The sequence below is a fragment of the Manis javanica genome, chromosome 13 (genome assembly GCF_040802235.1).
Source record: "Manis javanica isolate MJ-LG chromosome 13, MJ_LKY, whole genome shotgun sequence".
NCBI lineage: Eukaryota > Metazoa > Chordata > Mammalia > Pholidota > Manidae > Manis > Manis javanica.
Window position 1 is genome coordinate 92,267,749 of NC_133168.1, and position 15,249 is coordinate 92,282,997.

The following is a 15,249-nucleotide window of genomic DNA, read 5'->3' on the forward strand; positions in this document are numbered from 1 at the left end:
CCTGACACAGGGACCTATCCCAGGAGGGAAGGTCCTCCCGAGGAGCTAGGCGATCGTGCCCCACATCGGCCTCATCCCCCAGCATGCATCCCCAGCTTTTGGGGGGCTCTGCAGCTTCTCTCAGTATAAAAACTCCCTCCCCTGGTAAGTGCTGAGCAGGCAGGACACGTGCAGTGGGTGGATCTGGCAGAAGAATCCAACGGGGTCCGTCCTCAAATACTTCCTTACGCACGCTCAAAGGGGCTTTAGTTTGGAGACCAGGACTTTAGTCTCTGCTTCCCACTGGAACTGCTCTAGACCATGAGTGATATTTTAAATACAAAAACCCAGTGTTAGAGTTATAAGTGTTAAATAATCAAATCCAGTGGTCAAGTATAAAGGACAGAAAAAAAAATGTAAGAGTACTTTATTGGCTCAACAAGGAAACCCATCTATTGCTTTCAGAAAATAATGGTGTAAATTTTTTATTTCCTCCCCAAAAGTTGTTTTGTAGACAATCATATTTAAGCCAGTGTAAGCTCTGGAATTCCATTCGAAATCACCCTAAAGTAAGGAATGGACCTCAGAAACATGTTCTACCCCATAGAGGAAGAAAAAAGGGGAACAAATTTTAACACATGCAATGTAATACTGTTTTCTTTTTTTTCTGAATTTCACCTTTCTTGCCTCTTTGAAAATGTTTTATTCTGTTTTTCAGGATCTCTTGATTAAATACGTTTTCCATTGACTGTAAAACCGAGACTATAAAAAAGTAAATGTATCTTTTCAAGGTGACTGAGAGGAACAGCGCTGACAGGACACATCACCCGGGAGAGTCTCCAAACAGGAACCTCCACCCACAGGACTTCCCTTGGGACGTCTGTGCCCAGGGCAGATCCTGGGGCGGAGGCATGAGGATTTCACGCAACGTAGTTCCAGGTGATTATTCTTTGCTTCCCTCTCATGTAAAATACACACACACACACTAAACATTTTTTAGCAGCAATGCCTTGGCTATGGGAAACTTACAATTAAAATACTGTGTCTGTTTGAAACGAACCCCGGAACACAAATAGCGATGAGTGGGAGACGCGAAGCGGGCATTTCAGGAGGCGGGAGGGATGTGGATTTTGGATTTACTGCCAGTCCTAGGAAGAGGTAGGATGGGGGAGGGTCGGGGATTTGAGACCCTGCTCCCCAAACACTCAGGAAACTCAGGAGAAAACGGTTCCCGCAGTGGAGAAAGGATGGACGGGGACCCCACAGAGCACAGCTCCTCCCACGCACGAGCCCCGGAGGCCGAATCAAGACTGTCCCTCAGGAACCTCCCCGTGGTCACCGCACAACCTGGGGAGACGCCAGGCTGCGGGCGCAGAGCCGCCCAGAGAGGTTCCGGGGCCGCGCGCTGTAACCGGACTGGACGCCGGGCCCGGCTGCCGGCCCAGCCCCCACGCCGCAGGGGCCCGAGTTTCGGGCGGTGCCCCCGGGTCCCGCCAAGGCCGTATTCGACTGGCTCTTCCACCTCCTCCCGGGACACCCGGCCCCGCACACCCACCGCTGGCCGGCTTCTGGGTCCCCCGGCGTCATCCCTGCGGCTCCCGGGCTGTGCAGGTCACAGCGCTGCCCACGCGGCAGCTGAAGCACCTGGATCGTTCGGCGCAGCTGAGACGCTACCGCGGGAGTGGGAGCGTCCACGTGGTGGCGCAGCGTCGCCCCGCCCACCTGCTTGCTGCGCCCCTGATTGGACAGCTTGTGAGGACCCGCCCCCGCCCCCCTGGCAGCGGGGCAGGTCACTTGGCGCAGCTGAGCCCGTTTTCCCCGGCGCTGGGCGGGGCCCTGTCGCCTCCAGGGAGGTTTGCCTTTACAGGAAACCTGCTCCCACCCGGAGCAGCAGTGGTGTCTTCCTGCAGCTCCTTCGGAACGCGGGGACGCAGGTGCGCGCCGGGAATGCCTGAATCAGCTCCCCGGTGGAGCGACGCCCTTGTTCTGAGCAAATGGGGCGCCCGGGCCAGGCCAAACAAGAGGGTGTCAGATCTTCTGCGGGTCAGGGGCTGATGATACCAGGCTGCGAGGCCACACACGGCGCTGTGACCCTTGATTCAAACACATGAAATGACGTCACATGTCATAATCTGCCTTTTTCGATCTTTGACAGTTTGAGGCTTCCACCCACCCCTTGGATGATGCTCCAATGAATTGTACAAAATGGAAGATTTTTATAGGATGGAGGGTGGGTTGAGTAAGTCTTTAGCTAGGGAAAAGGACTGTTCGAAACCAGGATATATATATTTTTGGGAGAAGGAAACGGCAGCGTTTTTGTCATGGAGATTACCTCACAAGTGCTGATCAGATAATTCCAGTGTGATTGTTAAAATGGCAATTGCTGGGATAGGATGAAACCGTAATTAAATCTTGGTTTGCTGTCATGGGAGATGAAGTACTTGATTTGGTTTTTTTTTTCCTTTAACACTCGTACATCAGATAAATGGCTTACTTCACTTACCATAATGTCCTAAATGTTCGGACACTTTAGCATTGTTAAAAAGCAAATTCATCAAGTAAATTTGAAGATCCGATTGGCTTCATTGAGATTCATGAATCAAGCACTAAATCCTCTGGCAGGTGAGAAGATCCTCCATGTAACTGTACAAAACGGAAGGTTTTATAGGCAGGAGGGTAGGGAGAGTTATTAGCAAGCAAAAGGGACTATTTCAGGCAAGGTCACCATCTCTGGATTGAAGAGCAGGTCATCTTGAAAGGCAGATTTCCCCATCGTCTTTTAGGGAAGATGGAGACGGCTCATGTGAGATTATCTTATGGATGATACTGAACAGAAGGTTTCTGACTACATTTCTTGGGTAGGTCAAAACTGTAGCTGGGTTTAAATATTAGGCCCTGGTTTGGTGACTTGACCTAACAGAAGTGACCCCACTTCCTTCCTTTTTAAGGCTCAATAATATACCATTATATGCATGTATCTCCTGTTTTATCTATCCATCCATCAATCAGTAGACCCCTGGATTGCTTCCACTTTATGACTACTGTAAAATATGCTATGAACGTGGACAAATGATCTCCTTGACACCCTTTGTTCTTTTTGGAACATACCCAGAAGTGGAATTGCTAGAGCTTATGGTAACTTGATATTTAATTTTGTGAAAAAGATGGTTTTCCACAGCAGCTGCACCAATTTACATTGCCGCCATAGCGCACAGATCCCGATTTCTCTTACGTTCTCACCAACCTTATCACTGTTAATACAATTCCTAATGGTTGTGAGGTCATTTCATTTACTCCTTTAATCACTCCTTCAGTTGTGAAATGTCTACTTTGAAGTATCTTTGTTAAATCTGACGTTCCTCTCTGGCAGTTTTTGTTGCCTTTTTCATCCACTGTCATATATTTCTGTTTCTGCAGTTTTGTTTAGTTGCAACAACTGCACTTTTTACACAATATACTGCACCTTATCTGGGAATCCTCCACATATTTGCTTGCTTTTTGTTGAGCAGCTTCCTGGATTATTTCAGTGAATCTATTTCTGCCCGACAGTGGTTAAGTCTGATGTTCTTTGTTGGAAGGGAATATCCAGCTTTATGTCCAGTTGTCTGGGACATTGTATTGGTCCGAAACTCTTCTTACTTGGATCACACCCAGTTGATAAATTGTAATTTCTGGCTGATGGCTCTGTTGTTTTCAATAAAGTCCTGGGACAAATTTTCCCTACAAACTAATCCAAAAATACTGTGACTTCTTTATAGTAATACCAAGTGTTTGTTATTGACTCTTAGCTGGTTCTTCCTACCAATCTTCATTCTCTGCTGCTCTCCAGAAAATTAGCTGGCCCACAGACTAGGCTGTAACATTAGATATGCAGATTTCCGGCCAACTGTTTCAATTCCCACTGTCCTTCAGGTGGAGTCCCTTTGGCTTAAACTCCTCATAACCTCTAATAACTGAAGTTAACGCTTTCCCCCGACCTTCAGACATGTTAGGGCTCTGGAGCCTGGGGAGAGACTATGGCAAGCTCCTGTCTGAATGGCACTGTTTCTAGAAATGGAGTACACAGCAGGGGGACAGCAGCCTGGCACTCTCAGCTTGTGTCTCCAGGCACGGGACCACCCTTTCATGAGCCAAGTCCCAGTGTTCTCAGCACACATGCTAGACCACCATTATGTGAGTAGGGGACGGGTGCAAGAAGCACACCCCCACTTCACAAGCATAAGCTATGTAAAATGTTCTCATGGAATGTGTATAGTTAGATCAGGATGAAAAACGATGAAATCCTATTCCCAGAAAAAAGACCTCCGAAAGGAAGTTGGACGAACACAACGTCATCTTCTTGGCTGTACTGTGCTAGTGGGGTGTGCACCTAGGTGAACTGAGGGTGGAGGGATGGAGCAGTCATGGTTTAAATACCACAGATTCATACCTTAGTCCAAAATTTTCAGAGAATCCTGTGAGTAGATGTTCCTCATTTCCCACTTACCTTTACAATCATTCCAGAGACTTTAAATGATTATTTAAAAGGTAATTTTCAAGACTTCAACTGAAGAGTGTGCTGGTAGAGCTCCTCACACTGCAACGCAAGCCTGATTCATTTAAAATGCTGCCCAAATCAGATGCTGTTTAAAATAAATTACAATGGCCCTACAAAGCTGTAACATCACATCATATACAAACAAAATTGAGAAAATTCCTGAGTGTTTACAAAAGCGTACTTTACATTTCATTAAGTGTGAAACACTACTGCTAACACAATGGCCAGTAGTTTGACTAAATCCAGCTGAGACTTGAGCCCAACTTCTGTTCAGCAATGATGAAGGCAAAATGGAAAGCTGGCTTTGGAGAATAAACTGAGCCTTACAGTGCCTCTACTTACAAAAAGATTGTCAGTTGATGGAAGTAAATGCACAAGCTGTGTGCAATAATAGTTAATAACTGTTTCTGGTCATTTATATCCACCATGGGTAACAGTTTTTTCAGGAGTAAAGGAATGCACCTAAATTTATGGTAATAGGATGTGAAGAGTCTATTATTTCAGCAAAATTCTAGAACCATGTTTCCCCAAAGTTAAGTGTCACAAGAATACATAAGCATATGGATGTATTACAGCTAAGATTGCTGTGGCTGAGGGGAATGGGCCTATGGTATAGATTCTACCACTGCTCGCATCACCCTCTCAGCTCACAGGCCCCTGGTATTGTACAGAAATTCTCCAGAGTGGGGCATGCATGTCTTTCTAAGATGTTTCCAAGATAGCAGGAACAGACGGGCTTAAGTTGGGAAACAAAGAGCTGAGGATGGTCTAAAAATAGCAATGGGCGGTAATGATGCTGATGCACATGAAGGACAATGAGCCAGGAAGAGCCCACCGGGGACAACCCTATGCATCTCAGAAGCACAGCGCCCTCCACGATGTTTACACTCAAAGACAGATTCCTCTCACGCTGCCTCAATTTCTGTGTGTGCGATGAGGGCGGGCGATATCCCAGAGGGTGAGTTCTCAGTGAAGGCAAGTTGGCAAGACTTTGTGACCCATGTGGTTCTTGTCTGGGTGTTCGATTATTTCTAAGTGGGATTCCACAGCTGTGGAAAGAGGTAAACATATAAAAAGGTTTAGGAGAGTTTATTTCTTTCCTAGCATGAAAAGTGATTGTTTTTAATTTTGTATTAAATATATATTATTTTACATTGTATTTAGGAGATTTCACAGATGTAGAGTAATAATGCCATTAAAAGATGGAGGAGATGGAGCCAGGATGGCAGCGTGAGTAGAGCAGTGGAAATCTCCTCCCAAAACCACATAGATCTATGAAAATATAACAATGAAAACTCTTCCTAAAATAGAGACCAGAGGACACAGGACAACATCCAGACCACATCCACACCTGCAAGAACCCAGCGCCTCACGAAGGGGGTAACATACAAGCCCCGGCTGGCGGGACCCGACCGCCCCTCCCCCCAGCTCCCGGCAGGTGGAAAGAAACTAGAGCATGCTTTTTGGAAGCTTTAAAGGGACAGGGACCCCAATACCAGGGAAACAGGGCAGCAAGACCGGTGAGCAGGTGCCTGAGACCAGTGCCTGAGGACAAAGAAAATCGCGCGTTTTTCCCAATACTAGGGAAACAGGGCAGCAAGACCGATGAGCGGGTGCCTGAGACTGGCGCCTCAGGACAAAGAATATCGAGAATTTTTCCCTTTTTTTTTTTGGCAAGTGCTTTTTGTAAGTCTTAAAGGGACAGGGACCCCAATACCAGGGAAACAGGGCAGCAAGACCAGTGAGCGGGTGCCTGAGACTGGTGCCTGAGGACAAAGAAAACAGCGCGTTTTTTTCCTTTTCTTTTTTCCCCCTCTTTCATTGTTGCTGTTGTTATTTTGGTTTGGAGACTGCTTTTTGCAAGTCTTAAAGGGGCAGGACAGGACACTTAGCCCAGAGGTAGGGAATCTGGGGATCTCTGGGCACTCTAACCCCCTGGGCAAGAGGGAGCACAGAGGCCCTTTACGGAGATGAATAGCCTCCTGGCCGCTCCCCCTCCAACAGGGCTCCACCATTTTGGAGGAGCAGCCCTATCCAGGCCACGCCCACAGCAACATCGGAGATAAACTGCATAGCAACTAGTCAGGTAGCAGAAGCCCTGTCTGTGCACAGCTGCGAAGCATAAGCCAGTAGAGGTCACTATTCTCCCAGGAGAGGAAGGCCACAAACCAACAAGAAGGAAAGCTCTTCCAGCGGTCACTCGTACCAGCTCTGCAAACAATCTCTATCACCATGAAAAGGCAAAACTACAGCGGACAAAGATCACAGAGACAACACCTGAGAAGGAGACAGCCCTAACCAGTCCGCCTGAAAAAGAATTCAAAATAAAAATCATGAACATGCTGACAGAGATGCAGGAAAAAAATGCAAGACCAATGGGATGAGATGCAGAGAAAAATGCAAGAGCAGTGGGATGAAGTCCGGAGGGAGATCACAGATGTCAGGAAGGAGATCCCAGAAGTGAAACAATCTCTGGAAGGATTTATAAGCAGAATGGATAAAATGCAAGAGGCCATTGAAGGAATAGAAACCAGACAACAGGAACATATAGAAGCTGACATAGAGAGAGATAAAAAGATCTCCAGGAATGAAACAACACTAAGAGAACTATGTGACCAATCCAAAACGAATACTATTCGTATTATAGGGGTACCAGAAGAAGAAGAAAGAGGAACAGGGACAGAAAGTCTATTTGAAGAAATAATTGCTGAAAACTTCCCCAAACTAGGGGAGGAAATAATCGAACAGACCATGGAAATACACAGAACCCCCAACAGAAAGGATCCAAGGAGGACAACACCAAGACACATAATAATTAAAATGGCAAGGATCAAGGACAAGGAAAGAGTTTTAAAGGCAGCTAGAGAGAAAAAGGTCACCTATAAAGGAAAACCCATCAGGCTAACATCGGACTTCTCAACAGAAACCCTACAGGCCAGAAGAGAATGGCATGATATATTTAATGCAATGAAACAGAAGGGCCTTGAACCAAGGATACTGTATCCAGCACGACTATCATTTAAATATGATGATGGGATTAAACAATTCCCAGAGAAGCAAAAGATGAGGGAATTTGCTTCCCACAAACCACCTCTACAGGGCATCCTACAGGAACTGCTCTAGATGGGAGCACTCCTAAAAAGAGCACAGAACAAAACACACAACATATGAAGAATGGAGGAGGAGGAATAAGAAGGGAGAGAAGAAAAGAATCTCCAGACAGTGTATATAACAGCTCAATAAGCGAGCTAAGTTAGGTAGTAAGATACTAAAGAAGCTAACCTTGAACCTTTGGTAACCACGAATCTAAAGCCTGCAATGGCAATAAGTACATATCTCTCAATACTCACCCTAAATGTAAATGGACTTAATGCACCAATCAAAAGACACAGAGTAATAGAATGGATAAAAAAGCAAGACCCATCTATATGCTGCTTACAAGAAACTCACCTTAAACCCAAAGATAAGCACACACTAAAAGTCAAGGGATGGAAAAACATATTTCAGGCAAACAACAGTGAGAAGAAAGCAGGGGTTGCAGTACTAATATCAGACAAAATAGACTTCAAAACAAAGAAACTAACAAGAGATAAAGAAGGACACTACATAATGATAAAGGGCTCAGTCCAACAAGAGGATATAACCATTCTAAATATATATATGCACCCAACACAGGAGCACCAGCATATGTGAAACAAATACTAACAGAACTAAAGAGGGAAATAGACTGCAATGCATTCATTTTAGGAGAATTCAACACACCACTCACCCCAAAGGATAGAGCCACCGGGCAGAAAATAAGTAAGGACACACAGGCACTGAACAACACACTAGAACAGATGGACCTAATAGACATCTATAGAACTCTACACCCAAAAGCAACAGGATATACATTCTTCTCAAGTGCACATGGAACATTCTCCAGAATAGACCACATACTAGCTCACAAAAAGAGCCTCAGTAAATTCCAAAATATTGAAATTCTACCAACCAATTTTTCACACCACAAAGGTATAAAACTAGAAATAAATTCTACAAAGAAAACAAAAAGGTTCACAAACACATGGAGGCTTAACAACATGCTTCTAAATAATCAATGGATCAATGAACAAATCAAAATAGAGATCAAGGAATATATAGAAACAAATAACAACAACACAAAGCCCCAACTTCTGTGGGATGCAGCGAAAGCAGTCTTAAGAGGAAAGTATATAGCGATCCAGGCACACCTGAAGAAGGAAGAACAATCCCAAATGAATAGTCTAACATCACAATTATCGAAACTGGAAAAAGAAGAACAAATGAGGCCTAAAGTCAGCAGAAGGAGGGACATAATAAAGATCAGAGAAGAAATAAACTAAATTGAGAAGAATAAAACAATAGCAAAAATCAACGAAACGAAGAGCTTGTTCTTTGAGAAAATAAACAAAATAGATAAGCCTCTAGCCAAACTTATTAAGAGAAAAAGAGAATCAACACAAATCAACATAATCAGATATGAGAATGGAAAAATCACGACAGAATCCACAGAAATACAAAGAATTATTAAAGACTACTATGAAAACCTATATGCCAACAAGCTGGAAAACCTAGAAGAAATGGACAACTTCCTAGAAAAATACAACCTCCCAAGACTGACCAAGGAAGAAACACAAAAGTTAAACAAACCAATTACGAGCAAAGAAATTGAAACGGTAATCAAAAAACTACCCAAGAACAAAACCCCAGGGCCAGACGGATTTACCTCAGAATTTTATCAGACACACAGAGAAGACATAATACCCATTCTCCTTAAAGGGATCCACAAAATAGAAGAGGAGGGAATACTCCCAATCTCATTCTATGAAGCCAACATCACCCTAATACCAAAACCAGGCAAAGACCCCACCAAAAAAGAAAATTACAGACCAATATCCCTGATGAATGTAGATGCAAAAATACTCAATAAACTATTAGCAAACAGAATTCAACAGTATATCAAAAGGATCATACACCATGACCAAGTGGGATTCATCCCAGGGATACAAGGATGGTACAACATTCGAAAATCCATCAACATCATCCACCACATCAACAAAAAGAAAGACAAAAAACACATGATCATCTCCTTAGATGCTGAAAAAGCATTTGACAAAATTCAACATCCATTCATGATAAAAACTCTCAGCAAAATGGGAATAGAGGGCAAGTACCTCAACATAATAAAGGCCATATATGATAATCCCACAGCCAGCATTATACTGAACAGCAAGAAGCTGAAAGCATTTCCTCTGAGATCGGGAACCAGACAGGGATGCCCACTCTCCCCACTGTTATTTGACATAGTACCGGAGGTCCTGGCCACAGAAATCAGACAAAACAAAGAAATACAAGGAATCCAGATTGGTAAAGAAGAAGTTAAACTGTCACTATTTGCAGATGATATGATACTGTACATAAAAAACCCTAAAGACTCCACTCCAAAACTACTAGAACTGATATCGGAATACAGCAAAGTTGCAGGATACAAAATTAACACACAGAAATCTGTAGCTTTCCTATACACTAACAATGAACCAATAGAAAGAGAAATCAGGAAAACAATTCCATTCACCATTGCATCAAAAAGAATAAAATACCTAGGAATATACCTAACCAAAGAAGTGAAAGACTTATACTCTGAAAACTACAAGTCACTCTTAAGAGAAATTAAAGGGGACACTAATAAATGGAAACATATCCCATGCTCATGGCTAGGAAGAATTAATATCGTCAAAATGGCCATCCTGCCCAAAGCAATATACAGATTTGATGCAATCCCTCTCAAATTACCAGCAACATTCTTCAATGAATTGGAACAAATAATTCAAAAATTCATATGGAAACACCAAAGACCCCGAATAGCCAAAGCAATCCTGAGAAAGAAGAATAAAGTAGGGGGGATCTCACTCCCCAACTTCAAGCTCTACTACAAAGCCATAGTAATCAAGACAATTTGGTACTGGCACAAGAACAGAGCCACAGACCAGTGGAACAGATTAGAGACTCCAGACATTAACCCAAACATATATGGTCAATTAATATTTGATAAAGGAGCCATGGACATACAATGGCAAAATGACAGTCTCTTCAACAGATGGTGCTGGCAACACTGGACAGCTACGTGTAGGAGAATGAAACTGGACCATTGTCTAACCCCATATACAAAGGTAAACTCAAAATGGATCAAAGACCTGAATGTAAGTCACGAAACCATTAAACTCTTGGAAAAAAACATAGGCAAAAACCTCTTAGACATAAACATGAGTGATCTCTTCTTGAACATATCTCCCCGGGCAAGGAAAACAACAGCAAAAATGAGCAAGTGGGACTACATTAAGCTGAAAAGCTTCTGTACAGCGAAAGACACCATCATTAGAACAAAAAGGAACCCTACAGTATGGGAGAATATATTTGAAAATGACAGATCTGATAAAGGCTTGAAGTCCAGAATATATAAAGAGCTCACACGCCTCAACAAACAAAAAACAAATAACCCAATTAAAAAATGGGCAGAGGAACTGAACAGACAGTTCTCCAAAAAAGAAATACAGATGGCCAAGAGACACATGAAAAGATGCTCCACATCGCTAATTATCAGAGAAATGCAAATTAAAACTACAATGAGGTATCACCTCACACCAGTAAGGATAGCTGCCATCCAAAAGACAAACAGCAACAAATGTTGGCGAGGCTGTGGAGAAAGGGGAACCCTCCTACACTGCTGGTGGGAATGTAAATTAGTTCAACCATTGTGGAAAGCAGTATGGAGGTGCATCAAAATGCTCAAAACAGACCTACCATTTGACCCAGGAATTCCACTCCTAGGAATTTACCCTAAGAACGCAGCAATCAAGTTTGAGAAAGACAGATGCACTCCTATGTTTATCGCAGCACTATTTACAATAGCCAAGAATTGGAAGCAACCTAAATGTCCATCTGTAGATGAATGGATAAAGAAGATGTGGTACATATACACAATGGAATACTACTCAGCCATAAGAAGTGGAAAAATCCAACCATTTGCAGCAACATGGATGGAGCTGGAGAGTATTATGCTCAGTGAAATAAGCCAAGCGGAGAAAGAGAAATACCAAATGATTTCACTCATCTGAGGAGTATAGGAACAAAGGAAAAACTGAAGGAACAAAACAGCAGCAGAATTACAGAACCCAAAAATGGACTAACAGGTACCAAAGGGAAAGGAACTGGGGAGGATGGGTGGGCAGGGAGGGATAAGGGGGGGGAAGAAGAAGGGGGGTATTAAGATTAGCATGCATGGGGGGGAGGGCGAAAGGGGAGGGTGGGCTGCACAACACAGAGAGGACAAGTAGTGACTCTACCACATTTTGCTAAGCTGATGGACAGTAACCGTAATGTGGTTGTTAGGGGGGACCTGATATAGGGGAGAGCATAGTAAACATAGTATTCTTCAGGTAAGTGTAGATTAAAAATTTAAAAAAAAAAAGAAAGAAAGAAAGAAAAGGGGGATTACTCCTTAACAGGATAAAACTATTGGTAAATCAAAGATGAACGCATGCTTTAAATATCCTTAATGTTGATCACTTAAAGGGTGTCAGATGATCAGCTATGGAGGTACTCTTTTCTGATAATATTCCTTTCTCTTAATTAAAAAAAAAAAAAAAAAGTAGTTACTGTGTGCTGACCTCCAGTGAGTTCTGCACAGTGGTATAGAGGGCATGTCAAAGTGTGGGCAAAGGGTCTGTTTGTTTCTACGCAGAAGATCAAGGCCTAGCTTGGCTACCCAGAAAATGAACTAAGATACGATATGAGGAGGAGCTTCCGGCATCAGCACTCTCTGGAGGACTCGTGCCGGGGGATGATCATCAAAAAGCCTCCACAGGGATCCGGACGATGCTGCGGTTGTGGCTGCATCCAGCCCACCGTCTCCTGGACTTGCCATAAGAAGGAGGAGGGAGATGTCTAGGCTGGCATGTGCATACAGTGAGACAACGAATTTGACTGGATCTGTACTGTTGGAACTCAACCAGGAGTTGGGAGGGGTGCAAGTTGTAGCACCCCAAAATCTCATGACTATAGACTATCTATGGTTAAAAGAACATATGGGATGTGAACAGATCCCAGAAATGGGCTGCTTTAATTTGTCTGATGGTTCAAGTACAGTTGGAAAATATCCATCATATCATAGATAAATTTTCACAAATGCCTAGGGTGCCTAAATGGTTTTCTTGGCTTCACTGGAGATGGCTGGTAATTATAGATTTGCTTTGTTTATGTCACCGTATTCCTATTATGTTAATATGTGTGTGCAAATTAGTTAGTAGTTTAAAACCTGTACATACTTAAGGTACTATACAAGAAGATATGTCAAAGAAATAATCAATCCTCCCAAGTTTCCTTCATATGCTACATCTATAGCTTTTCTTCTTCCTTCCTAATTACAAACCTTAAATAGAATTCGTGCCTCATATCGAATTTACCGAGTATCATAATTCCTCCAGGTGGTAAAGATACCTCGAGACAAGTGCTGGGCATAGAAGCTACAGGGCATAAATCTGCAAAGAAGTAAAAAGCTAACCTTTGCAAACAATATGGCTTCTCTCTCACTTACCAACTTTACATTTCCCTGTATGGCCCCGGAAGATGACTGGTTAGCCAGAGACGGGTAAGATTCCTCAAGGGAGGAACAACCTAAGACAGGCACAGTCGCAGGGGGGCCATCAGGTGAGAATTTGGGGATCAACAGAGGTGAGGCTCAGAACCTCACCCCCCCTGCTTTGAGAGAAATCTTCTGCATCCGTGGATGTCTTGCTGCCCTTGTCTAGCCTGGATTAATACTTAGTCCATAGGCACACACCTGATCATCTGATCATCTACATTTGCCTTCTTACAGCACTAAACTATGTTTTCTACCTTTATCTTGCATCTACCTACCACTTCAGCATTTTATTAAAAATAAAAATAATAATAATAATCATAGGAGAAATGTGGGATCAACATATAAATCAAGTACAAAAATCAAATGAATATTCATATTTGACCTGATGGTTTATAGGTCATATTGCATGATCAAAACCGAAAGTTTCTGTGATGAATGCCCTTGTACTGTTCACCATGTAAGAATTTATTCACTCTGTAAGAATTCGTTCACCATGTAAGAACTTGTTCGTTATGCTTCAGAAGATTGGAGACTGACGAGAATTAGGCTTGAGATGGATTAATGATTGTACATTGAGCATTGACCCCCCTATACTGAATTTTATTGTTGTTAACAACCATTTGATCAATAAATATGAGAGATGCCCTCTCAAAAAAAAAAAAAGTAACAGCTTTGAGTTTTACAATAGAGCAGAAGAAAGCCAATCTTTATCTAGTTTTTAGAACTAACAGTATTTTCCTAGCATGGTAGAGATGATGTTATTTCATGATTATTAGTCTCTAATGGTGCCCCCACCAGTCAGTCCTTCCATCTTCCAAATGAGAAAGTGCAGAGCGCACGGTCTTACCCAAACTCACAGAGCTCATAGTAGTGGAATCTCAGATTTGAAGGCCTGATTGGTGTCACGAACTGAACTGAGCAATGCCAAAATTTTAAACTCAGTAGAACATTGCAAGGAAGGCACTTTTAAACATTTTCCATTGAATTTCACAACTCATATAGCAGTACATTCTGTTTACATTATATTCTAGAAAATGCTAATGATCTGTCAGTGGTGGAAGGATTTAGTACAAATTGGTATCACAAGAATGTTCTTTGGGGGTGATGGAGCATTTTCTGTCTTGCTGGTAGTGTTCCTATACATTTGTGAAAACACAGTTACACTTAAAATAGTAGGTGTACATACTCAAAAGCTTTCATATGCTAAAGGAACGTTAAACTTGTCACCACCGATGTTCACATGTACAACCCTCCTTTCTACAACCTTGGGGTACTTCTTAGGAGTAGCTGGAGGACTGGGGTAGGGGTCTGGCTCAGTCCCCACCAGGCCTTTAGCGATCCCGTCTTGATTTAGAAAGCAGGGCTGCACCTGCTTTCATCTCGTAACAGGAGAGGCCTCTCAGAATCTCAGTTTAGATCAGGCTCCCGGGTCAGATCTTTGGAAATACTGTGACTGTGAAACAAAAAGGTGTATCCCACAGTTGTCCCACTGGGGACATCCAGATTCACAGGCATCAGCATTATAGCTTCCTGTCACCACCTGGAGGTCATTTCTAACTCAGAGTTTCTCATCTCAAGCCTGCTTTGTACCTGCTTACTGGCAAGTATCTAGACATATACACCTGACTTACTCTGGAAAACTTCTGTGGCAATATCAGAGCCTGTGAGGTGAGAGGGCAGAGGGAGCGATGGCAGAAGTCACGTTAAGGGACTCGTGCCCTTCAGCCACAGCTCTCCCAGCTGCCACATGATTATCAGCCCTGCCAGCTTAGCCATAAAATGCTTACAGACTGAAGCACTTTGAATAGGAAAACATACAGCTCTAGAATCTGACCAAATAACACGCTACTAGTGTCTCCCTCTCCACACTCACACACCACAGAGGCATTAGCAGCCTACTTTCAGGCCTTCCAGAGGCCAAACACCCATGACACTGCCATGGCTTTCTGGAACATGTCACTTCAGCCTGGTGCCAGACACAATTAGAACAGCCACTGCGGGCAATAGACAGCAGTCTTTCTAGAAACAGAGGCTCCCACAGGCCCTGAGCTGATGAGCCAAAGCAGCCAGCCTC

The 15,249-nt window shown here is 43.2% G+C and overlaps 1 long non-coding RNA gene across 6 annotated transcripts in view; it reads right to left on the reverse strand.

The window, feature by feature from the left end:
• The window catches only part of LOC118969445 (uncharacterized), a 51,918-nt gene that overhangs the window by 24,710 nt on the left and 11,959 nt on the right, over positions 1 to 15,249 (reverse strand). For 3 of the 6 annotated variants that reach the window (XR_012124717.1, XR_012124712.1, XR_012124714.1), the window contains exon 2: positions 1,535 to 5,565. The exons of 1 other annotated variant lie outside the window; for it this stretch is intronic. This is a non-coding gene — a long non-coding RNA (uncharacterized lncRNA). Of the gene's footprint in view, positions 1 to 1,008; positions 1,128 to 1,534; positions 5,566 to 15,249 lie in introns of all 6 variants that reach the window. 2 more of the 6 variants (XR_012124713.1, XR_012124711.1) reach the window with 1 other exon arrangement.